The sequence below is a fragment of the Sturnira hondurensis genome, unplaced genomic scaffold (assembly GCF_014824575.4).
Source record: "Sturnira hondurensis isolate 20B ecotype Veracruz unplaced genomic scaffold, ASM1482457v3 Scaffold0003801, whole genome shotgun sequence".
Classification (NCBI taxonomy): domain Eukaryota; kingdom Metazoa; phylum Chordata; class Mammalia; order Chiroptera; family Phyllostomidae; genus Sturnira; species Sturnira hondurensis.
The window spans coordinates 6,453,145-6,479,532 of record NW_028076432.1 but is presented as its reverse complement, the minus strand read 5'-3'; the positions used below and the strand labels follow the sequence as shown (position 1 = coordinate 6,479,532).

General features: G+C 35.7%; 1 protein-coding gene and 1 non-coding gene across 16 annotated transcripts in view; one reads left to right on the top strand and one right to left on the bottom strand.

Moving 5' to 3' along the window:
- PICALM (phosphatidylinositol binding clathrin assembly protein) overlaps positions 1–26,388 on the top strand; it is a 120,246-nt gene that overhangs the window by 8,277 nt on the left and 85,581 nt on the right. The gene's annotated exons all lie outside the window — the stretch shown is intronic.
- Positions 10,003–10,106, bottom strand: LOC118984799 (U6 spliceosomal RNA). The gene has a single exon (XR_005065987.1). It is a non-coding gene; the product is annotated as a U6 spliceosomal RNA (small nuclear RNA).

Genomic DNA, 26,388 nt, shown 5'->3' with positions numbered 1-26,388 from the left:
AATATTCAATGTTGTAGTTTTCAGATTATCATAATATTTAAGGGTTTCTTGTTATATTGGAATATAGTAGAAATACAGCTGGACCTTTTTTGTGTGTGTGCGTATGCCTAGATTGATTTTATATTTATTTAACAAATATTTGTGCTTATTTTGTGCAGGGCACTCAGCCCTACTGATCACTTTACATTTATTTAAATAGCTTATTTCTTTCAATAACTTTGTGTGAGAGATTTTATTATCACCATTTTACTAATTTGCCTGTGGTCACACAGCCAGAAAGAAGAGAATTGGGATTTCAACCTAGGTAGTGTAGCATCAGGTCTGTGCTTTCATCTTAGTATGACTTCTTATTTAGTACTTTTCTCTTTCAAGAAATGATTTAACCATATTCATTTATTCATGGCAGTGCCTTAAAGTGTGGTCCTAGGACTCCTGGGAGGCCCCAAAGCTTTTTCAGTATGTTTTGAGGTAAAAACTATATTTGTATACTAAGACATTATTTGCCTTTTCTATTTTCATTCTTCATGACTGTACAGTAGTGTTTCCAGAGGCTGTGTGGTAGGTGATATTGCAACAAATTGAATGCAATAGCAGATAATGAGAATCAAACTGTTTCCTATTAAGCCAGTTAATATAAAGATTTGCACATGTTCTAAATTACATTGTTCTACATTTTTATTTTGGAAAATAGTTATTTTCATGGCAAATATTAACATAAGAGCTTTTAAAAATGAATTAATAAATATTTTAAATTTTCTGAATCTCTAGTAGTAAATATCAATAGAGAAAAACCACATAACCAAAACTTTTGGGAGTCGTCAATTTTAACATTGTGAAAGTTCTGAGACTAAAAAAATGCAACTAAGGAAGAATGTGTATTAGAGGGGAGAAAAGGATTCTTTGAGAGTAACTACTTTTAAGAGGTCCTTTAAACTCTCAGAGTAATTTTGGATTTGATTTGGTAACTTACAGTGACCCAACCATTGGAGGACTTTAAGCAGGAGATACGGCATAATCTTTTGATTATGTCATATATATTAAGTATATTGGAAAGAATGTGCTGTGTGACTTGGAAAGGGGACTGCTGGAGGCAAAAAGAGTCTAACTTTAATGTCTCCCCCCCCCAAAAGGCCTTAGTAAAGCTTGTCATTATTTGGGACTCTTGATTCATCTTTCTTTATCCCTTTTTTTTTTTAACATCTTGAGTTATTTCTGTTCAGTCAAGCATGTTAGGTGTCAATTGTCTCAAATAAGTTCTTGATCCCTGTACTATTACACTTTGCATGTACCATTTTTTTAGCCTCAAAATGTCTATTAGACTTTGCACATAGTATTTACCCTCAAATACCTTTATCTTTCTCTGTCAAAACAGATCCATCCTTCCTTTAAATTAACTTGCTTTTGTTGACATTCATATTTATAGTAACCTCTTTCATTACTGAATAACACCCATTGGTCTTATCATTCAGGCATTATTGTCATTCAAAGTTTATAATTTTGTTTAACTGTAGTTAGTATCATATGTTTATACATATTTTGGGTTCATGTATGCTTTCTTTGTGGAATAGGAACTGTTCTCTTTGTACTGTTTTATATGTCTTCCCACGATACCTAATCAGTAATCCCATGGGTGCTCAGTAAATATTGAATGATTACTTGTAATCTCCTTTCACAGCTCAGACTTTTCTGTGAACAATTTATAGACATAGCATAGACATCTGTTCTGACATTTAGTATTTTTATGGCGATTATCTTAGTTGTAATTACATGGCTACAAATATGTATATAAAGTCAATCAGCACTGATAAGAATGTAAGTTGCTATGTCATTCATGAAACAGGTGATATTGAAGGGTCTGGTTTTGTTTAGCTTATTATGTGGTGTGTTACGGCAAAAAAAAATGGTTGGGGAGGGTGTTGCAGATGCTCAGTTTGAAAACTATATTAAAATGAATGTTTTGAGGATATGTTCTAGAAAGTATTGTAGAAACTACTTTTAAGAATTAAAAAAGGGTCTAGAAATAGATTTGAAATGTTTATCAGAGCCGCTTCCTTTTACACCTTCAGGAGGTGCTTATCACATTGTAGTCTATGTGTATTGTGCCTCCAGAGTATAAATGTATGGCAGACTTACCTTAGCAGTAAGGAGTGATAAAGTACGCTTAGTAGATAGTCAAAATGTAAAAGGGAAAGAAATGATCCTTAGAATGAAGCCTTATAAGTTTGAGGCAAGGGCTAGAGTGATAGTAGTGATGGTTGGGATAGTTGAAACACTGAACCTAGGCTATTGTTAACGCCAGGGGCTAGTGGGAATAGCCGAAAGTTTTCTCTGGACATTTGGAATTTCAGCAGTGATTTCTGGAAACATTCTGGCGTTTATAGTCACAAACTTACTACTTGAAACCAACCTAAGTATTGTAATTTTGCTCAAGGGATACATCTTCCAAGTAGTGGTCGAGGAAGCTAGAAATGCTTTCCAAACTTGGCTCACTAAAGGTTGCAGATGCACTTTACATGTGACTTCATAGGGTGTACTTGGTTGCTGTGTTTTAATGTACCTGTTTCTACTGATTAATTACATAATGAGAATATTAATCAGGTAGTCTCATGCGACTATAAGCTCTAAGAACAAGGGTCTTGGTTTGTATCTTTAAAAACTTCATGTGCTGGTAATAGAGGTAGTTATCTTGTGAATGAATACTTAACAAATAGAAATATACCTTTTAAATATATCTAATATACAAAGAAAGTTTTACTGTAATTCAAGTATATACCAAAGAGTAAATAACAGGTGGTATTCATACTGAAGAGGGTTGGCACACCTTTATGATGTACTTGAAACAGTTGTTTACAATTTCAGAAACTTATATGGAACCATAAACAACCCTGAATAGCTGAAGCAGTTTTGAGAAAGAACAACAAAGTAGGAGGGATCACAATACCTGAATCAAACTCTATTACAAGGCCAGTGTAATCAAAACAGCCTGGTACTGGCATAAGAACAGAGACATAGGCCAATGGAACAGAATAGAGCCCAGAAATAAACCCAAGTCTCTGTGGTCAATTAATATTTGACAGAGAGGGTAGAAGCATAAAATGGAGTAAAAATAGTCTCTTCAACAAATGGTGTTGGGAGACCTGGACAGCTACATGTGAAAAAATGAGACTCGATCACCCACTTACATCATACACAAAAATAATTTAAAGATAGATAAAAGACAAATACAAGTCGTGACACCATAAAAATCCTAGAGGAAAACATTGCCAGGAAAATCTTAGATAATTCTACACAGTAGTATTTTTACCTATATGTCCCCTAGAGCAAGGGACATAAAGGAAAGAATAAACAAATGGGACCTCATCAAAATAAAAAGCTTCTGCATGGCTAAAAAAAACAGCATTAAAATGAAAAGAGAACCAACTGTATGGGAAAACATATTTGCCAGTGATACGTCAGACAATGGTTTGATTTCCAAAATATGTAAAGAACTCACATGAGTCTACTCCAGGAAGACAAACAACCCAATAAAAAAATGGGCAAAAGACCTAAACAAACATTTTTCCAAGGAGGACATACAGAGGGCCCAGAGACATGAAAAGATGCTCAGCATCACTAGCTATCAAGAGAGATGCAAATTAAAACCACAATGAGCTACCACTTCACACCAGCCAGAACGGCCAACATAAACAAATCAGCAAACAAGTGCTGGAGAGAATATGGAGAAAAGGGAACCCTAGTGCACTGTTGGTGGGAATACAGACTGGTGCAGCCACTGTAGAAAACAGTATGGAATTTCCTCAGAAAACTAAAAATGGAACTGCCTTTTGACCTGGCAATTTCATTGCAGGATTATATCCTAAGAATCCTGAAACAACCCAAAAGAACCTATGCACCCCACATGTTCATAGCAGCACAATTTACAATAGCCAAGTGCTGGAAGCAACCTAAGTGCCCATCAGTAAATGAATGGATCAAAAAACTAGGGCATATTTACATGATGGAATACTATGCAGCAGAAAGAAAGAAGGAGCTCCCACTCTTTGTAACAGCATGGATGGAACTGGAATTATGCTAAGTGAAATAAGCCAGGCAGTGAAAGACAAATACCCAATGACCTCACCTTTAGGTGGAACCTAATCAACAAAAGAAATGGGCAAAATATAACCAGAGACATGGAAATTAAGAATAAATGGACAATAACCAGAGGGGAAGTGGGAGGGGATATTGAGGGTGGGGAGGGTTTTCAGGAACCAACTATAAAGGACACATGGGTAAAAAAAACCAAGGCGAGGTAGAATCAGTGGAGGGAGGTGGGGATGGCTTGGGTGGGGTGGGGTGGGAGTGGTGGAAGGGAAAGACAGACAACTGTACTTGAACACAAAATAAACAGTTGCAGAAATTGAATTCATGCATGGTATTGAATGATTTGAAATATTGTCACCTAACTAAAGCTAATGTGAAAAGGGGATTATGATGTAAAGTGATTTTTTTTGCAGTTTTCAAATTGAGAAATATATAATTCATATAACATAATGGGTTTTCTTATTCTGAATGTTTCATATAAATGGAATAATGCAATAAGTGGCCTTTTATGTTTTTTTTCCAGTTAGCAGAATGCTTTCTAGTTCATCAATACTATAGTACTTTTTTCTTTTTTATAACCTAATAATATTATCTTGTGTGGGCATACCATATTTTGATTATCTGTTTACCCATTGATGAACATTTGGATTGTTTACTCCTTCAAACCCACTAAGAGTAATACTGCTACAGACATTTGTGTATAAGTGTGTGGACATGTGTTTTCATTTCTCTTGCATATTTCTGAGGAGAAGAGTTGCTGGGTTAAGTAATTATATGTTTAACTTTTTGAGGAAATACTAGACTGTTTTCCATAGCAGCTATACCATTTTACGTTCCCAGCAGCAATGTGAGAAGGTTCCCATTTCTCCACATTTTTGTCAACACTTGTTATTTTCAGGCTTTTAAAACACTTAAAAAATTTTATTGTACTCATCCTTGTGTATGTTAAGTGGTATCTTTAGTTTTTGATTTGTTTCCCTAATGATTAATGATGTTGAATATCTTTATGTGCTTATTGACCATTTTATATCCTTGAAAAAATGTCTGTTCAGATTTTTTGCCAATTTTAAAATTTGGTTCTTTTTATATTTGGGATGTTAGAAAAGTTCTTTACAAATTTCAGATACTAAATTCTTATATGATTTGCAGATACTTTTTCCCATTCTGTGGCTTGTCTTTTCACTTTTTTGATAGTGTCCTTTGATAAAAGTGTTTGATTTTGTTTAATTTTTCTATTTTTCTTTGATTATGCTTTTGGTATAATATCTAAGAAATCATTGTCTAATCCAGGGTTACACCATTTTACACCTAATCCTACTCCTAAGTGTTTTATAGTTTTAGCTCTTTCGGGTTTGATCAATTTTCAGTTAATTTTTTGTATATGTTGTGAAGAGGCAAGGTGGTAGGAAAATTAAGGATATTTTTGTTTTCCCATTCCTTTGAAGTTGACATGGAATACAACTCTATAATCTCTGTGTAATATGGAAATAGAGACCAGGGAGGGAGAAAAAAATTTCCTGATGGCAGTCTATAGTACTTCCTATTGCTCATTGACTGATAAATGGAAATACCTGAGTCAAACATTCTTTCATCTGAATGGACCACTTAATCTAATCAAGGAACTTTTTTTTTTAGGTTCTCATTGTAGTCTTTTAAATGTGTAAAGAGAGCGGAGTGGTAAGGGAGAATGACTAAGACAAGAATGTAAAGATGAAGACGCTTGATTCTTACCTTGAAAGGAACTTGAGACCTAATAATGAGAATATTCAAACAAGTAATTGGAATATGTTGAAATAAATGTATAATACTTTTTTACATAAAGTATTAAAGCATTAAGGGCTGGAGTAATTAATTTTGAAGTTAGGTTATTGATGGCTTCATAGAGGAGGTAACAGGAATTTTAAGGATGAATAGTGATTTGTCAGATGGACAAAAAGGTTCCTCTTAAATTAGCACATTCTGTGACATAGAGGCAAGAAAGAGCATTATGATTTGTTTGGGGAAAACTTTACATAGTGCTATATGGTGGAATACAAAGTATTAATGGGAGTAAGGGCTGATGAGGCTGGAGAGGAATCCTGTAAGTGTCTTGTAGGGACAATAGTCAATAGACTGGTTTCTTTAACCCTCCTTCTTAAATGCTCGTTTTAGAATCCTCTTAACTTCCATTTATTAGCTGCTTTCCTACCTTTAGGTGCAAATGTTATGTACTCTTTCATTTTCCCAAGTAATTTGTGGTAGGGTTATTGAAAGATATAGGAAGGAGGGATGCATAGTTCTGTTACCATTTGTGTAGGGCACTAGATAAATTTTAGCACCTGAAATTCAATTTCTGAATATTGTTATACATACATGGTGGTTTGGGTCTCTGAACAAATAAAATCAGGCACTGCAATCTTCTGGCTTTTGTGAGTTTCTCTGGAAATCAATTTTTTTTAGTTCCAGATTTATTAATGAACTTAAACTGTCTTATCTGATGATGATCAATATGACTAGAAAAAGTTTGATGAACTAGTTAAAAGTCAGTACAGTTCTTTGGGGGTATTGTTTGATTGTTATGATTTAACTATGGACATCTATTTATCTGCAAATGATACATTAATTATTAGTTATTCTTAACTGTTTAAAGATGGATCTCTACCAAACAGGTATTAGTCTTGGGGAAATTAATATACTCATTAGCAATTATATACTGAGTATTTATTATAATAAAGATACTGTGTTGGGAAAGATTAAGAAGTCCAAAAGTGAAATCACTGGTCATATCCTCAGTCTATAAAGGATGACATATACAGATAGCTATGTTTCCAGGCAAATGTGAGCTATGTTCACTGAAAATCAGGGGGGAGAGATACTGCTTTTGACAAGGGGGAGAACTGGGGCTTAAATGGTAATCAATGAGGAGTAGGTTTTTCAGTTGGGGGAAAGAGTATGGGCAAACATTTGTAGGTAGGAAGGCTGGAACTCTGGGGAACAAAGGAGTTTGTGTTTAACTGTAGAAGATAAATAGGGTGCTTTGTGGCCAGGGGAAGGACAGGTTGTGTTTAAGTAGTAATAGTAATACAATTGGAGCGATTGTCTGAGGGCTAGATTGTGGAGAGAGTATGGATTTTAATCATACAACCTTTAGATATTTCTCATACCCAGGTAGCTTTTGGCTATTGTAGGTGAAGTTAGGCCATAGTTAGAGCTGATTTTCAGAATTGTGCTATATGTTTATTCTCTGCTGCCAGTGTTAAAATAGACAAGGCAAGGAGTTTTGTTGATCTTGAAGCTGAAAGTTAAATTTTGCCGATTTGGGTTTTTTATATTAATTTGATTATTATAGACTGGATTAATACTGGCAATATTTGAGGTTTGGAAGTTTCTCGGTCTATAGATGGCACAGGTGTTTGATAAAGTCTGAACAGAAGTAATGTATATCTCATTTTGATCTGAAGGTAGATTTTTTTAAACGTTAAAGGAAACTTTTCAGTCTTTAGTGTTGTGTAATGTAGTCTGCATGATGGGAATAATAGCTAAGATTAAGGAACCCTTTCTACTTTGAACTCTTAAAATGTGTTAACACAGTTAATCCTTATAAAAACCTACTGAATAGGTAGTCTTATTAGCTCTATTGTACAGATACATAAACTGAGATAATACTAGTAAAAGTAAATAGAGAATAACTTTAAGATTTAAATATCAATTAAGGATCTTGAGTGGAAGTCAGTCAGTCTGGAGACTCTCCTAGTTCACAGAGAACTTTAGGCAATGGAATATAGTTAGGAGAAAATGTATCTTTGAGTAATAAAATTTCTGTAAATATGTAAGATTACATTTGGAAACAGCACTTCCTGTACTTCTTAAATTGTTAACATGATTTCAGAGGAATAAGCCCTCAATTGGACTATATAGGGTGCTGGTTCCAGCTCCCTATGAGTTTAGGAAAATCCCTTACTTAAATTGCATCTGTGCTCTGCTGTTTCGTGATGCTATATTTGTGCCCTTTTAACTTTTTGTTCTTGGCTTGGTGCTTTGGAAACTAAGATTAGGGATAGTTTCTCTGTGAGCTGTTGCTTCATTCTCTATTAGACTATCCCATTGACCAGTATATCATCACTATTTGAAAGACAATTTGAACTTACGTATATTACTGCCATTGGGAGTAAGGAGCAGCATTGTTTTTTAAGAGGAAATGTCCAACAAAATGAGTTTTTGTCTGTCTTTATTGAAGATAATGTGAGTAATGTAAAATGTAAAAGTGACTGATAGTAAAAGACTTCATATTATCTGTTTTGGTGTATGGGACGATGCTCCAACAAGCTTGGCCACCCAGGCAGAGCTTGTATTATTAACCTTTTTAACCATGTTTCAAATGTTTGCTTTTCTGAATTTTTCACTTCAGTCAGCCAGGTTGACAAAAGGATATTTATCTTCCTTTCAGGTTTGTCTCCTTTGGGTATGTATGTTTACGTCAGATGCCCTTGTTTGGTGAGGGAGGATAGAACCCATTGCTCCATCTCTTCCCCTTTAATGAGCCATCACTGGCAAGCCATGGGTAGTGTTGGTAATCAGATTGCTTCCCTATCACTCGGCAGAGGCGTTTTCTTTTTTTTCTCTTTTCTACACTCTTACAAGGTGGAAGACCCAGGAAACTCTGGAATTTATTTTAAAAATTGTGTATTCTTTCATGTTTAAACTTAAGTCACCCTCAAAGTATTCTCCATTTGATGCAGTACACATACCACTGCCCAAAACAGTTTTTGAACTCATTGATTTTGATGCTTTTAGTTGCTTCTGCCATTTTTTTTGTTTGTGCCACCTCTTTCCACAATGGCAAAATGTTTCCCTTTGAGGACTTTTTCATTGGGGGAACAAACAACCAAAAAAGAAGAATCGCTGGGGGTGAGATCAGGTGAATAGGGAGGGTGGGGCATGGGGACATTGTGGGACATTGAATTCATGTCCCATGAATTGTGGGACATTCCCACAATTCGTGAGAACAGATGCCCCTCAGTTCTGAGCTGCAGGAAACGAGGCCTGCAGGTAGGAGAGGAAGTGCGGTGCAGGGGCTTGTTTTGGGGAAAAAACTGCTGAACACTCAGCCAGGTATGGGTAGATGCGCTTGTAAATCACCCATCGTGAAATGGGCAAATGTGTTGAAAGGGATTTTTTAAAAAAAATCACTAAAACTGAATGCAGCTTCCCACAATAGCACCAGCTGGCACACTGAAAGAGAGGCTTCTAGATCTCTCATCTAGCAGGGGAAGCCTGTACTAGAAGGGAACCATCCTTTATAAGATAATTCTGTTTTGTTTGTTTTTTGTTTTGGTTTCCTCATTTTGTATCATCTTGTGCCTGTATCTCGTGAAAACAGGGACTCTACCTTTTTCATCTTGGTATCTCTGGTACCCAGAAAATAATAGCTGGTACATAGTAGTATATTAATAAATATGTAATAAATCTTTAATGAAGATTTATTGGAGATGAAGATAATGGACTTTATATACTGGGCTAGTGAACTATTTGGTTAACAGTTTTTTGTTGTATTTTTTAAGTGTGAAGTTCTTGAGTGGAATTAATCTCTACTTTGAAAATATTCACATGTGATCTTGGTCTTTAGTTAGTTGGTTCACTTGATAAGTTTGTGTGTTCATGCCAGGATTATGAATTTGCTTTCTGAAAAAGAATGACGGAGGTGGCCCCTTAACTGTTATCATAGACTAAGTGACTTAGACTAGCTAATTGTCTTGCATTTGTTGGCACTTGGTCATAATGGGATATCAGTTGAAGTTATATAATGGAGCATCACTATATGCTCATTTGCACAGTAACATTATCTTAAAATTATTGGTTTAAGTGATGAATTTATGAATTATTGCCTCAAAGCTTATTTTATCCTTTATTTTAATTTCGTAGAACCATAGAAATCAAAGCATTATTATTGTTTGCTTGTTAGGACTGTGTTTCTTTGCACATGGGCCATGCTAATCTTCTCTTTATCATTCCAGTTTTACTGTATGTGCTACCAAAGTGAGTTCTAGAAGTACTATGTCTCTTGAAGTATATATGTACAATGACTGTGTATTGTGGATAGGAATGCATATATCTACTTGTTAGTGCTAGAACTATGTCATAGGCCAGGGCTGCGTCAGTTGTTCTGACTAACTGCTTACTCATTTTTGGCCTGTAATCTTTTGTTTACCATGCAGTTATTAAGAGCAAAAAACGAAGTTTGCTTTTACTTGTAGTATATGTACATGTAACAAGCTTTGAGTTGACTTGCCAAATACAGTGTGTGTTGTCTTTCTCTTGTCATCTTTTTACCTTTTGTGACTTGAAATTAAATAAGTACCTTATTGGTATAGTTTAGAATAATCTTTAGTTGTATTCAATATGTAATTAGGAAAGTTATTTTAAAAGTTGTTGATACCTTTTTTAACTGCTAAGTTTGACTTAATTTTTTAATGTTTTTTTAGATAGAGGGGAAGGGAGGGAGGAAGAGAGGGAGAGAAACATTAATGTGTAGTTGCCTCTTGCACACCCCCTATTGAGAGCTTGGCCAGCAGCCCAGGCATGTGCCCTGACGGGGAATTGAAACTACGACCTTTTGTTTCGCAGGCCAGCACTTAGTCCACTGAGCCACACCAGCCAGGGCTATTTTTAGATAGCATTTTTTGGAAAGAGAGGGACAGGGTTTTGGAAAGGTGTAGCATTTATATTAGGCAAGTAGAAAATAAATAAAACTAATTTTATAATTGCAGTTTCTAGCTTAATTTTAGGTGAGCTGTCTTGAGGGAATTGGCTTAGTTTTGATAGGTAAGGCCATTGTGAACATTTGTTGGTAAATGGATTGCTCTGCCTTGAATTCGTATTTAAAAACTGCATGTTCAAGAGGGTTATAGGATAGCTGCATTTGATCTTTTGATATGAAACTAAAGGAGAGATCTATTTGTTCTTTACATCATCACTGTCTTCTGTTTTTAAATTGGGAAGAAGCAACCACATTATCCTTATTCCCATTTGTGTATTTCCTTTTAGAGGTAAAGCCAGCTGTGTAATGACTGAGAAGTTATGGTTTGGCTGGTAGTATTTCCTTCTTTATTTTTTTCTTTTCTCAACATTAGCTTTTTAACTTTTCTTTACAGAAATAATGTTAATTGTGTAGTTACCAGGTTTGGAATTTGTGTTACATTTTAATTCGTGTAAGATTTTAGACTTGGTACAGTATAAATACTCATTTATTTTTGTTCTTCATGTTCTTGCAACATACTGTTTTGAGATGGTGACAGACTTTACCAAGGCATTTTACTTTCAGGTGATAATCTATAGCACATGCCAGAAACACTGCACAGCACATCTGAATGAATATTGGTAAAGAACAACCTGCTGACTTAAAGTTTAGTTACAGAATTTGTAACTGGCAGCTAGATTAGGAAGCTATTTATAAATCAGTTTAGGAGGCTGAGATACTCCTTGACTAACTGCAAGGAGAACGCCATTTCTTCCTATCAGGGGAAACCTTTTAAGAGAGAAGCTTAAGCTGTTTCCTATTTTGGAGCCTGTACACTTAACCTAGAAGTGTTTTTTCTTTTACTTTGTTATCAGAGTTTTGTTTTCCTAACTTAGCCAGTGACCAATCCAGAAGGTAGTCTAGCTTTTTGAGGCCCTTTTAAACATAGTTTACCTACTTAGAATGATTACTTCTTTGGAACAGATGACTGGAAAACTAGTTTTTGTATTTGTCTCATGTAAAATCATGTGGTCACCTAAAATCTGGTGAGTTGACTTAATTTGTTTTTTAACATTCTTGCCTTTTTAAAACTTTGCTTTATAAATTAAATCTTGTGATTTCTGAGGTTTTTAGAGATGAGGATGCCCCAAAGTTCTTGAAACCTGTTCCTTGTGAACTTGATTGCATAATATGCCTTCCTACATCTAGTCAACTTTAGTTTATTGTAGCCAGGATGAAGGTGATGCTAAAGAGCAGAATATACTGTACCAGGTATGAGATGATTACTCTCCGTACTAGGAATTAGATTTGTGAGGGCTAAAAAGAGAGTATGTGTGAATTTTAGAATAATTGATGGCAAGACTCAGACCACTTGGAATGAAGAGATAGAGAATTGAAAGAAAATACGTATACCTCATGTCTCTTTAGGCATCTCTCTGGTGGAAAGATTATTGTTTTAAAGTATCTAGTTCCAGCACAGCTACTCCTTTGCATTTAAATTTTTACCTTGGAGATAAGAGAGCACTCCTTGCTTGTCACAAGGCTGTTGAAATAATCAGATGACTAAGGATTAAAAGAACTTTGTAAAATGTTTAAAAATTTGCATGTATAAAGATTTTGCCACACTTTTCAGATCAAGTGCAAGTAACTATGGTAACACTTCCCAGTTGAAGAAATTGGAGTTTATGAACCTTCTAAAGAAGATTTTGCAGAAGTCAGTGAGTTTAAAGTGGTTTCGTAATACTGTATTGGAATGTGTTGGAGAAATAGTCTACTAAAATGAGGGATAAACTTGCCAATAAAATATGGTACTAAGTAAAACTAATAATTTCTATTATTGGTAATGGTGCTTTAAAGCTTACTGTGTTCTGTGTTGTTTTACAATATGTTTTGTAACAATTATTAATATTCCTATTTTTAAAAAGGAGAAATTGAAACAGAGACTAAATAACATGTCCGAAGTCATAATGGTACATATCGTATCTGGAATTTGATTTATATTCCTTGTTCATTCTGATCTCACTAGTTACAGTTCAGTCCTAGCACATGGAAATAGATGGGGCCATACATGGAAGTGGTGATAGGAGAGCCTGGAGCGTAATTTTTGTGATGGTGAAATTAGCATTATCATTATTACTATTTGAAACAGATTGGAGATGAATAACACTTAGGATACACTATCAAATAAGTATGATAAGAGAAGAGTTTTAGGGAGAAATGAACTTGAATAGAAAAACTGCCAACCCTAGTTCTTTTGGAAGGTATTGCAGTGAAAGCAAAAGTTGATGTTCTCCAGTATTTGTCAGGTTTAGGGAGGGATTGTTCTTGAAAAATAGTAGCATTTTAATTGTGTAGAAGGCTTATTTGAGGAGCCTTTGTACAACAGCAAAAACATAAACTGGTGACAGATTGGTATTGTAGAATGAAAGGAAAAAGGTGGTTTAATTTTTCCTTGTTACTAGTCTAGACATTCTAAAACTTATATTGCATTTTCATAAACGAGAGAAACAATACTCTCAAAAATTTGAGGGATTCTTCAGATACCTATCTCAAGATAGAATGTGAATTTTGGAAATATATGTGATACTACCTACATACCTAAACTAAGATAGTTACTTACTTGCATGAAAGAATCACCTGTTATGCCCTGGCTGGTGTAGCTCAGTGGATTGAGCACGGGCCTGCGAACCACATGATCGCGGTTCAATTCCCAGTCAGGGCACATGCCTGGGTTGCAGGCCAGCTCCCGGCGGGGGACCCACGAGAGGCAACCATACATTGATATTTGTCTCCCTCTCTCCTTCCCTTCCCCTCTAAAGATAGATAAATAAAATCTTAAAAAAAGAATCACCTGTTTTATTCTTAGTCTTAGTGTAGTTGGTATAGAGAAGCAGAAGTAGTAAATAAACCACTGTAAATATTACATACTATGTGTGTTAGGTGTTAAATTCCTTGTTTCTAAATTCTCTAGTAGCAGAGGTCCGGTTGTCACAGTGCCTAATTTTGAGAAACAGTTAAAGCCTATATTTAGGGGAAATAAAGTAACTGTACAGTGTATAAAGTAAGTTGTGAATATGTCAACTTTTAATAGAAGAGAATCTTTCAAAATACTAGCTTTATAATACACTTAAGGTTGATGGCTTTTAAATAGTGAATCAGTTGAAAACTTTGATAAACCAAATATCCTATCGTTGTAAACAGTTTTGAAAGACTTTTTTCCTTCTCAGATTAACATTTTTTGATGGCCAAAGTTTGGATTTTTACATTTAAACTGGTGGGTTGCCTCCCCCACCCATTATGCTAACATTATTGAGGCATAATTTATGTGGAATTTTTAGGATAAAAAGCTAATGTCTTCACTTTAATTCTAGCAGCTTAATAAAACATTAGAAAAATCAAGATATTATGTCTTTTATGAAAGGCATTTGTCAGGATGAAATTAGGGTTTTTTTGTTTTGTTTTTGATGCCAAGAAATAGGCAAATATGGGGCATAAGGAATTTTTAAAAATAGTTGTGTGCTAATGAAATGTGTGAGGATAGAGTTTTTTGTTGTTATTGTTGGAATGCTCGTAGTGATTATTCCTTTGTGGAAACTTAAACTTAGTTTAAACTTATGTTTTTTCAAATTGCTATACTTAGTTTAAACTTATGATTTTTAAACTTATCTTTTTTCAAACTGATATAAACAGTAATAACACATATTATGTGTTATTAGTTTAAACATAATAACTTAATGTTTAAACTAATTAGGAAAAATAGCTTTGGCTTTATTTCATCCTTATTTATTAATAATGTACTAATTGGCCCTGGCTGGTGTAGCTCAGTGGATTGAGCACGGGCCTGTGAACAACACAATCATGGTTCCATTCCCAGTCAGGGCACATGCCTGGGTTGCAGGCCGGTTCCCTGCAGGGGACTCATGTTTCTCTCCCTCTCTCCTTCCCTTCCCCTCTAAAGATAAATAAATAAAAAATCTTTATTAAAAAATTTAAAGTTACGTAGATAGATTATTATTCGGTGTTTACTTTTTTGGCTGTATGTGTTATTACTGTTTATAGCAGTTTGAAAAAAGATTTTTCAGAAATGACTTTCCACATGTTACCCAGTGGCTAAGAGGGCTTTCTTGATGTCTGCTTGCCACACTTAATGAACTGTAGTGTAACTTGCTGGTATCATTTTGACTTGCTTAAGGTGAACAGATTGCTTTGACTTAAGTATGAAGAGTATGAATTAATAAATTAGATAGCCATGGTCGCTACTAACTGTCTACATGAAACTAGAGGCTTTGCAGAATCACTAAGAGATTTCTTTTCAACGTGACTTAGATTTGGCAAGGGTGAAGCATATATATGTGAAATAGAATGAATATGATGTCTTCATACTTCCCCACTATGTGGAGATGGTAGTTGATCATAGTGGTCAGTTGCATAAGCCTCCAGGCCACTGGTGACACACTACCATTGTTATTGTGATTTTCAAAAGTCTCTTTTATCCCAGACTCCTGATTATCAGGTATAAATAGCACCCTCCTCCAAACATATGTCCATTCCACACTTAACACCATCTGACATGTATTGGTTCATTTGTTTACAGATAGTCTCTCCCCACTAGTATATAAGCTTCATGGTGGCAGGAACTTTGTCCACTATTTCATTCATATATATATATATATATATATATGCACACACACACACATTATACATACACACACACCATATTTTGCTGTGTATAATACATACTTTTATGCCCACATTTTTGAAGGAAAAATAAAGGTGTGCATTATACATGGGTAGTACCAGAAAGACCATGTATCTGTTTTTGTGTTTTATAATTTGTTAACATAAAATTTCTTACACTATAATATGTTCAAAAATAAATGCAAAATTCCTTTATAATGCAAAATACAAGTATCTAAATATAAATAAATAATTGAATTAAAAAATTAAAACAAAAGAGTTCTTTGTGAAAGTTTGGGCTAAAAAGTGGGTGCACTTTATACACAAGGGCACATTATACATAGCAAAATACACTGCATATATTAATCTTCACTTGAGGACATGATTGTTGATTTTTTTTTAAAGATTTATTCATTTATTTATCTTTAGAGGGGAAGGGAAGGAGAGAAATATCAATGTATGGTTGCCTCTCGTGAGTCCCCTGCTGGGAACTGGCCTGTAACCCAGGCATGTGCCCTGACTGGGAATCGAACCGTGATCGTGTGGTTTGCAGGCCCGTGCTCAGTCCACTGAGCTACACCAGCCAGGTTTATTTATTTATTTTTTTAAGATTTATTTATTTGATTGTTGATTTTAGAGAGCGTGGAGGTGGGGGGGGGGGCAGAGAGAGGCAGAGAAAGAAACATCAGTTGGCTGCAGGCACCCTGGCTAGGACAGAGCCCATAACCCAAGCATGTGTCCTGACCGGGGATCAAACCAGTGACCTTTCAGTTTACAGGATGATACTCCAACCAGCTCAGCTACACTAGCCAGGACACTGTTGTATATTTCTAACTCGCAAGACAATTTGGCATATTATAACATATATCGAATATTGTTGAATGAAAAGGGTTTCTGTTTGGAAAGCTGTTGGAAGATAGAACATAGAGAATCTGATGTTCTAATTGCTTTGGGGGATCCAAAACTTGGTTTTTTGAGTGTGGTAGACTCTGGCAGAGAGACTAACTGCAATCCACTCTTCAGAGAAGCCATGAAAATTGTTTTGGATTCCTAATTTTTAGACTTCAGCTTGGCTGTTACATAATAACATTAACCTAGCTATGGGGAGGACTTTTTTGCCTGTAATTTGCTCTTTTCTCCCTGAACCTTTTGAGTGGAGAACTGGGCTTTTATTTCACCTATACATCTACAAATATTTATACCATCATATCAACACATATACAAGGTACCACGCCACACACCGTGGAAGCTAAAAGAAAGCAGACTATTCCTTGATTTACTTGAACAGAATAAAGAATGAATCTGGATTGCTTAAAACAAAAAATGGAATAGTCAGGTCACAGCTGAGATTATGTTCCTAGTTTTTAGCATGAGATATTTTTGGACATAGAGGTGAAAATTTCTATTACCTCCAACTTTTCAGAAGACCTTGTATTGACTTTCAGAGAAGAAAGTTGAAAATCATCTGTATAGAGGATTCGTTGAAGTTTAGTAGATTAGATGATCTTCTCAGGGTTAACTGCATGTTTAGGAAGCTCCGTATTCTGGAAAAGAACCAGAATATAGCGCTCATAGAAGAAAAAATGCAAATACACTAGGAGAAGATGATGGTAGTACATCAATTTTTTTGTTATATGTAGACTTTTATTAGGTCACTTATAACTAGGGTGGCATGTAATTTATTCCAAACTGGGTCACTTTTGACAGTGAAAGGATGAACTATCTGAATGGGACAACAGGTGTAAAAGGACTATTTCAGGAAAACTAGGACACTTGATCACCCCCTATTAATAACATACTTTTCTCCACACTTAGTTCTAATTCCTTGAACCTCTCACAGAGCCTGTCAAGCTTTAATTCCTATATCCTGGTCTTGTTGGAAGGAAAGAATTTCTCCATTTTTTTCTGTACACAGCTTCCCCCCACCCACTTTTTCTGGTTTATAGCATGTAGAGATAACTACAGTACTCATAATGTATTGTTAGTTGGACACACACACACAGTCCCAAAAAAGTTCAGCCATTGTTAATAAAATGAGAACATTGATGTAACCTGGCAGTCAAGGAGAGTGGACCCTAATGCGCCTGTGTGAACAAAGGCAGTAGCCACCATTGAGTGAGCATGTGTACTGTGTGGCCATCACATGCAAAATGGCTAAGCAAGTAGAGCAACAGATCTGCATGAAATTTTGCCTTAAGTTTGAACATTTCTCCATGGAAACTGTTAGGATGATTCAGAAGGCCACAGCTATGGGCAGCTGGTGATTGGCAATTTCATCACAACAACGTACCTGCTCATGCATCCTGACTCTTGCAGAGCTTTTGGCAAAATCACCCAGATGACTCAGCCCCTACACAGCCCAGCTTTGGTGCCCTGTGACTTCTGGCTTTTCAAAACTTCAAAACTAAAACCGCCTTTGAAAAAGGGAAGAGGTTTCAGACTGTCAATGAGATTCAAGAAAATATGACAGGGCAGCTGATGGTGACTGGGAGAACTGTGTGAGATCCCAAGGTGCCTACTTTGAAAGGGACTGAGATGCCATTGTCCTTTGTGCAGTGCTTCTTGTATCTTCTTCAATAAATGTCACTATTTTTCAAAGTACATGTCTGGATATTTTGTGGAAATCAGGTTTTGTATGTTTTTGATCCAGTATTAGATTATTTTTGAGAAACCTGGTTGTACGTCCTTAACTGGGCTCATAAACTATTAGTAAGTTCTTAAAATGTAATATTTAAAAAGGGAATTTGTAATTTTGACATTTACTTTTTTAAATTGTTTTTTTTAGAGAGAAAGGAAGAGAGAGAGAGAAACATCAATTTATTGTTCCACTTATTTATGCATTCATAGGTTGTTTCATGTATGTGTCCTGACTGGGGATTGAATCTGCAACCTTGGCATGTTGGGAATGATGCTAGAACCAACTGAGCTACTTCGCCAGGGCCTTGGCATTTATTCTTAAACTACTTGGTACTTAATATGTTTTCTTTCCTACAGAAAGAATTATAATTCAGATAGAGCTTGAAAGAAGGGAAGGAGAATACCTTGTGTTTATACCATGGATGTTATTTAGTTTAGTTTTTTGATTTTTTTTTTATGTTGGAGCATTGTACTGCTTTCATTTTGTTTTTCTAATCAGTTTAAATTAAAAGTTTTTTTTTTAATCCTCACCTGGAGGGAGGAAAGTAAGGAGAGAGGGAAAGGGAGGGGATATGAGAGAGAGAGGGGGAAAGAGAAAAAGAGAAACAGTGATGTGAAGGAAAAACATTGACTGGTTTGCCTTCCATAAGACCCTGACTGACAGTTGAACCTGCAGCCTTTTGATGTATGGAATGATGCTCCAGTTAACTGAGCCAGTTTGCCAGGGCAAATAAAATTTATAGTTCTTATGTTAAGTGATTTGTTTATATTAACACAAATAATAGTTACTGTTGAGGCAGTGCTTACCAAAATAATTTTTCATCTCTAATACCCTTATTTGGAATATGGGATGAGACTAGGTTATCTAGATTTGGAAATCACCACTTTGCAGTACTAGAATGGAATCCTAAACAATCTCAAAGTTAAGAGTTTGTTAATAGATGAGTCTGAACCTATAGTTCTTGCCAGAGTTGTATTGTTTCTCTGTGTAGTCTTCCATCTAGTGGTAGGAATGCAGAATACACCAGAAAAGCAAGGAGAAGCTCTAGGTTTTCAGACTTTTTAAATATTAATAATGCTTATATGGAAAAACAAGGAGAAGCTCTAGGTTTTCAGACTTTTTAAATATTAATAATGCTTATATGGAATTCTAAAATCTTTTGTGATTGGTGGGAAAATGACCTTTTTATTTGAAAAATAAGTTTGTGGCAGTGAATTCTGAGAGTATTGTAAGAGTACTGTATATTTTTCTTATAGAGCATTTTAATGATTTAAACTTTCTTTTTCAGAGAGGTAACATTTTATGTATGAAACAGTTGTAGGTGAGGGAGTAAATGCATAAATAATGATAGAAAATTTTAAGAGGCAGTTGGTTGGGCTAATTTGAAGAGGATGTTTTGTATTGGGTTGGCCAAAAAGTTTCCTGTTTTTCTGGAAGATGGTTCTAGTAGTGCTTAGTTGTCTTTAACTTCATTCAAAACAATTTTATTAGATTGTGTTGTGGCAGCTGTCATATCAGCACACATTTCAAAGAAACTTAACAAAATTGGTGAATTTTGGGGTATCCATTTTAATATTGAAGATGGAAGAAAACATGCAATATTTTTGGCATATTGGACTTTATTATTTTAAGAAAGGTAAAAACACAGCTGAAACACACCAAAAAAGACTTGTGTGACGTATGGGAGATGTTGCTGTGACTGACTGAACATGTCAAAATTGGTTTGCGAAGTTTAATGGTAGAGATCTCCTGGGTGAGGCTCCATGGTTGGGTAGGCCATATGAAGTTGATAGCGATCAAATCAAGATATTGAGCACAATCAATGTTATACCACATGGGAAACAGCCAACATACTCAAAATAGCCAAATCAACAAAGTTATTGGTAGAAATGAAAAAATGTGTCTTTTATTTTATGGGAAAAAAACTAAATGGACATTTTGGCCAACCCAATATATGATTAAAATTTTAGGAGAAGTACATGATCATTTCAGTAAGTAAAACAGCTTATTTTTCAGTTTTGAAATTAAAGTATGGGCAATTTAGCAAACTTGGCTTGTGTTAAGCAATGACTTAAGAGGCTAAATTTTAGCCAGGCATTCATGTAGAATATCTTTGGGGTGTCTTTGTTTACCTAGCTCCATCTGAATTCTTTCTTAGGCATTCCTTTTTTAGGTCCACTTCTTTCTTCTGCTATAGATATAAAAGAGGTCAGTCATCTCTCCTTTGATGTTTTTTAAAGTTTCTGAAGACACACCACACTTGACAGTCATGTGGTATATCCAGGAATGCTTTCTAAATCTGTTAGATTTTCTATTCCTTTTTTTAATGGATTTATCTAGGTGCCTCCATAAGCACCTTACATTAGCATTGCTGGAGGTCTTAGGTTAATATATCTTCAAAATTTTTTTGTTTAAACAGAGATCCAGATAATGAGAGAATTTGTGAAGACTTACTAGCTTTTCTGTTGAATAGTTTAAAAAGAGGGGAAAACCCTCTCATTTACAATGTGATTTTTTAAAAAAGTTGTTTAAAAGGAAAGGAAAACATAATAACCAGTTTAATAAGGGAGGGATTTAGAGGAACCTATATAAAGGATACATGGACAACAACTGAGAAGGGTGGAAATGGGAGGGAGGGGGGAGGATGGGGGGTGGGATGGGATGGGAGTAATAGACTGAAAACTGTACTTGAAAAATAATTAAATAAAAAAATTGAAGAAAAAAATAAATAAAAATAACATGTAGTTACTAAATTATAGAGTTAATTTATGTTTCTTAGTTCTTATATATATGAATCTTTAGTCTATTCATTTTGCAGAGAACACATTAACGGTTAGCATAGCTAGTTGTGCTAACAAATTGATTTTCCTATAGCTGCAACTTGGTTTTTTTTTTTTTTTTTTTTTTTTTTTTTTTAGTGAGATGGGACTTGGCCTTATTTTTTTTGTGGGTTCTGGAGATTCCTCATCATCTATCATGGTGCGAGAGGCTAAATTTCTGTTCAAAATATTGGCCTACCTCTGTAATAGTGGCAACACAATTTGCAGCTATCATACAGTGCACCCTTGTGCTTATGCCATCCCTTCTCCATATCCTTGAAGAAATAAAGGAACATACCATGGCTGTCCTTTCTGCTCTTGATCACGATATACTCCAGAGCGTCTAGGATGAATATTCTACAGGGTTGATATCTGTTGAATGACCTAAGAGGTGCTTAATGAGCTTTGTCAAATTATGGAAATAATAGTGGTTCAGTTCCTTTGCTTATTGGCTCAGTTCCTTTGCTATCTGTTATCATATGTAACTTAGTTACTGAATAATTTTGAAAGCGTTCTTGTACTTTTTAGGAAAATATAGTATATGTCATAAAACATACATCTAACAATTTAAAAAAGGGAATCTTACTCTTGTTTTTTAACATGGTTTTGACTTAATATACTGTGAGCATTTTCTCCTGTATGATTTTTTTTGCCATGTATTAATTGGCTTCATAGTATTTCATTGTCAGACTGCTGTTATTTAATGAACTATCCCACTGTTATTGGACTTGTCCACTTCATTGTGACTTAGGTTCCTTAGCTTTGTAGTACTTTTTTAAGGCCATTTGGATATCTTTGTCATTATTTTTTAATTCTTTGCATGCCTCCATCTCTCCTCTTTTCAGATTAACTCAGTCTTTTTACTTGTATTGAGCATTCTATATCCTATCTTTTCCCAGTTTTTATCTTAACATCCAGTTAACATTTTGGTTAGATTTAATTTCTTAAGGTCTAAATTAGTCCTTGGTGTTAGTTTTTTTTTAATTCGAATGGAAAAAAGTTTTAACATGGTATATTTCTCACAAAGGACCCCGTAGACTTTAAAGATAAAGTCGTAACAATTACATCTTATTTGGACCATACTTTATGACCTTTTATACAAAAAAAATTGAATGGGGTAAGATATGAGTTCATTGTGTTTCCCAGACATCTGAGGTTATATGACAGGGGAGATGTGCCTCTTTATGTGTAATTTCTTTTGGCTTCAGTCTAATTTCAATTAGCATGTTTCCCAGATACTTTAAAATTTTTGTTAAATGAAAACAGTATTGCTGATTATTTATATCAAAAGTTCAGAAACTATTTTCTTACCCTCTAGTTAGTGTTTCTTGGTGAATATTTTTCCTTTATTCGTGCCTCCTACCTAGGAAAAATTTGAAAGATCTGATCAGTGAAGTGCAACATTTGATGAACCACTTAAGATGTCTTCCAAATTGATTGTATCTTCACTTTTCTAGGTGATTGAAGAAATCAGTCTTAGTTTACCAAAATTGGTTCTGAAGGCATTTGCAAAGAGTATCATTCAAAGTGACCCTTTTGAAAGAATTTGGCTACATGATTGTTATGGCTATACTGTTATAAAGAAAAAATACTATTTTTAGTCAACCTCCTTTATCAGAAAATCCATTTGGGTATCAGCATAGTTTTGATATTGTCTAGTGACTCCTCATTTAGATGGGAACTTTTTTTGTTAATGATGCATGCCACTGGCTGGGTTGCCTGACTTTCTGTGGAAGTGAACCATAAGTACCCTAAGTTTCTGAGGTCAGTAAACTCTGCCCGGGAAAGTCTATGTAGGTGTGTAGCCTGCACGAGGAATATGGCTCTCAGATTATTGAAACCACTAGTAACTGATCATTTCTGATTTTTTTTATTTTCCTGAACATCTTTTCCTAAATACAAAAATGGTTTTACATTTCATTACTCTTACTATGTTTTTATTTTAAATTAGTCAGAAATTTAAGACTTGCATTAAATTGGCTGAGTATTCGGTTTATATATATGTTCCTAAGCACCCTTTTACAAAAATTTAATTAATCTGTCACTTAGTAGTGTGTTCCTGTGACCTTACCTGCCTGTGGGCAGATGCCTTCCATATGTTAATACAGTTATCATATTTACTTTGCCCCAGACATTGTTATGGGGCAAATTAAATCAAAGTGACTTCCAGTCAAGATGGTGGCATAGGTAACAACAACTTGTCTCCTCACACAATCACATCAAAATTACAACTAAAATATAGAACAAGCATCACTTAGAACCATTGGAAATTGAGTTGAATGGAAGTTTGACAACTCCGGAATTAAAAAGAAAACACATCCATCCCGACTGGTAGGGTGGAGGCATGGAACAGGCTGGTACTATATCCATGTGTGGCAGATAAAACTTGGGGAGGGATATGTCAAGACTTAGGAGTTCTAACCCCACACCAGTTCCCTCATCTTAGGGTTCCAAGGCCAGGAAGATAAGTCCCTATAACTTCTTGCAGTAAAAAGTGGGGATTGAGTCAGTGGAAGAAACCACTGGACTAGGCATTTCCTCTTAAAGAACCTGTATATGGACATAGACTTACTTCCTCTGAGCTTCAGCATTGGAGTAGCAGCTTGAAAGGCACCAGTAGCATCCAGGGAGGACCCGAAGTATCTGGCATAAAGGCAGGAGCTGGTGGACAGCTTTCTCCAAGACTGAAAGACAGGCAGAGGCCATTTCCCCTTTTGTGAACTCTGTCCCAACAGAGCCACAGAGCTGGCAGGCTGGTGCCATATCTGAAGACTCCATGAACCTCCCACCCTGGAGATCCCATGAGATTCCGGCCCAGCCAACTTAGGGCTCACCAAAACTGTTAACTGTGACTTTTCCATATGAATGGCTGGTCTTGGCTTATGCTTCACAATGTCCTAATTCCCATTAAACAAGCCAGCCTCAGTAAGCCCCTGGCCTCTGTACTTCTTGCTAAGTGGCCCCTGGCCTAGTGCTAGCAGCAGCCAGCCCAGATTCACAGCTTCATTTGCCTGAGAATCTCCCAAGTCCATCCAGCACAAGTAGCAGACATCTCAGATTGCTTTATAGCTAATGTAAGGTGGCCCTGGACAGAACACAGGTGGGGGCTGACCTTGGCCTGGACCACCCGTGAAACCCCAGAGCCTGCATACTCAGTGAATAGTTGCAGATGTTGTTGGAGCATCATGACACTGCCCATGCACTGCTGATCCTCCACAGGGGGCAGAGGTTGGTGATCAGTGGTTACAGCAAGTCTTTGCAGCTGACTGACCGGAGTAAATCCCTCCCACTGACCTGCCAACAGCAATCAAGGCTCAACTATGGGAGGATGGTAAGCTGGTGCACATTAAGTATCCAGCCTCGGTGTCAGGGGAAGCTGTGCCACTGAACTCTGTAGGAAACCTATTATATTAACCATGCTACCAAGACACGGAGTCACAGCAGCTCTGCCTAATACATAGAAACAAACACACAGAGGCTGCCAAAATGAGGAGATGAAGAAACATGGCTTAAGTGAAGGAACAGATCTAAAGATCAGAAAAAGAACTAAACAAAATGGAGATAAGCAATTTATCAGATACAGAATTCAAAACACTGGTTATAAGGATGCTCAGGGAACTTAGGACCTCAATAGCATAAGAATGATGTAGTCAGAAATGAAGAATACACCAATGGAAGTAAAGAATAATTTGCAGGAAAACAACAGTAGCATACATAAAGCCGATAATCAGATCAATGATTTGAAACAAAAGGAAGCAAAAAACAACTGCCCAGAACAAGAAGAAAGAATCCAAAACAACAAGCATAGTGTAAGCAGTCTCTGGGACAACTTCAAGCATTCCAACATTCTCATCATGGGATGCTAGAAGAAGAGAAAGAGCAAGAAATTAGAAATGTATTGGAAAAAATAATGAAAGTTCCCTAATTTGGTGAATGAAGTAGATATGCAAGTCCAGGAAGCACAGAGCGTCCCCAACAAGATGGATGCAGAGAGGCCCACTCCAGGAATTCATAATTAAAATGTGAAAGGTTAAAGGTGAAGAGAGCATCTTAAAAGCAACAAGAGAAAAGCAGTTATCTATAGGGCAGTTTGTCAGTTGATTTCTCAAAAGAAACTTTGCAGGCTAGAGAGGATTGGCAAGGCATATTCAAAGTCATGAAAAGTAAGGACCTATAGCTAAGATTGCTCTACCTATCAAAGATCAAAGATATCAATCTGAATCAAAGGATAGATAAAGAACTTCCCAGACAAGAAAAACCTTAAAGAGTTCATCATTACCAAAGTGTTATTATATGAAATGTTAAAGGGAATTATTTAAGAATAAGAAGATCAAAACTATGAACAACAAAAATGGCAATAAATACATATTTATCAACAGTTGAATCTAAAAAACAAGCGAACAAGAACAGAGACAGAATTATGGATAGTGAGAGCATTTTGATGGTTGCCACATGGGAGCGGGGTATGGAGGAATGAGTGAATAGTTGAGGTGACTAAGAAATACAAATAGGTAGTTACAGAATAGCCATGGGGATGTTAAATACAGTCTAGGAGATGGAGTAGCCAAGGAATTGCACGTATGACACAGGGACATGAACAGCGGTGGGGGTATTGCCTGAAGGAGTGGATGGTGCTGGGTGGAGGGGGACAAAGGGTGGAAAATTGGGAAAAGGTAATAGCAAGTCAATAAAATATAATTACAAAACCAAAGTAAGAACATTTTTGTATAGTAGAGATTGGTTCCTCCTGCATCCTCTGGAAAAATGCTTTATATTTTCTTGTTAGGCCTGGTTTTTCCTACCCTTAAATACTAGGAATCCTCATGAATTTTCATCTTTACCTAAATAAAGCAAAGAACTTATACATCATGTAGTACTTAATTTGTTACAAGTGTAGGGTTTAGGAATTGTTAATATTGTAATATTCAAGGTGTTTCAGTTTTTATATTCTTAAGGTAAACAGCTAAAAGAAAATGTAAGATGTGTATCTTCTTTGGAATCCTTTTGATTCCTAACGAAAATTTAATGTCAAGTTTTTGCTTTTTAAGTAATGAAATCTCCTAGATTGAGAATGGAAAAAGCAGTCGCTATGAAGATTCCCAGGATATGTTCAATTTTTCTATGAAACCGTTTGCTTTTGGTTAGTCAGAGATGGGGAAAACATGTCCTTCCTGAGGTGTTGGAGCACAGCGTGGAAGCATTTTCTAGTTACTACTATAGTAGAAACATTGTGCGAAATAAAAATGACTGCATGGAGAAAATGACCTGCTTGAGTTAAAAAACTTTGGGGAAGTATGTGCTGCAGAGTTTGTGTAACTATTCAGTTTATTCTTTTCTGAGTAATATTTGTATAACTTTGGTTTTGCATTTGGTCTATTGTGGATTTATCATTTCATCATGAACTCTTATTTCATTTTCCCTATTACTTGTGAAGTGTTATATTTTAGATTTTGAAG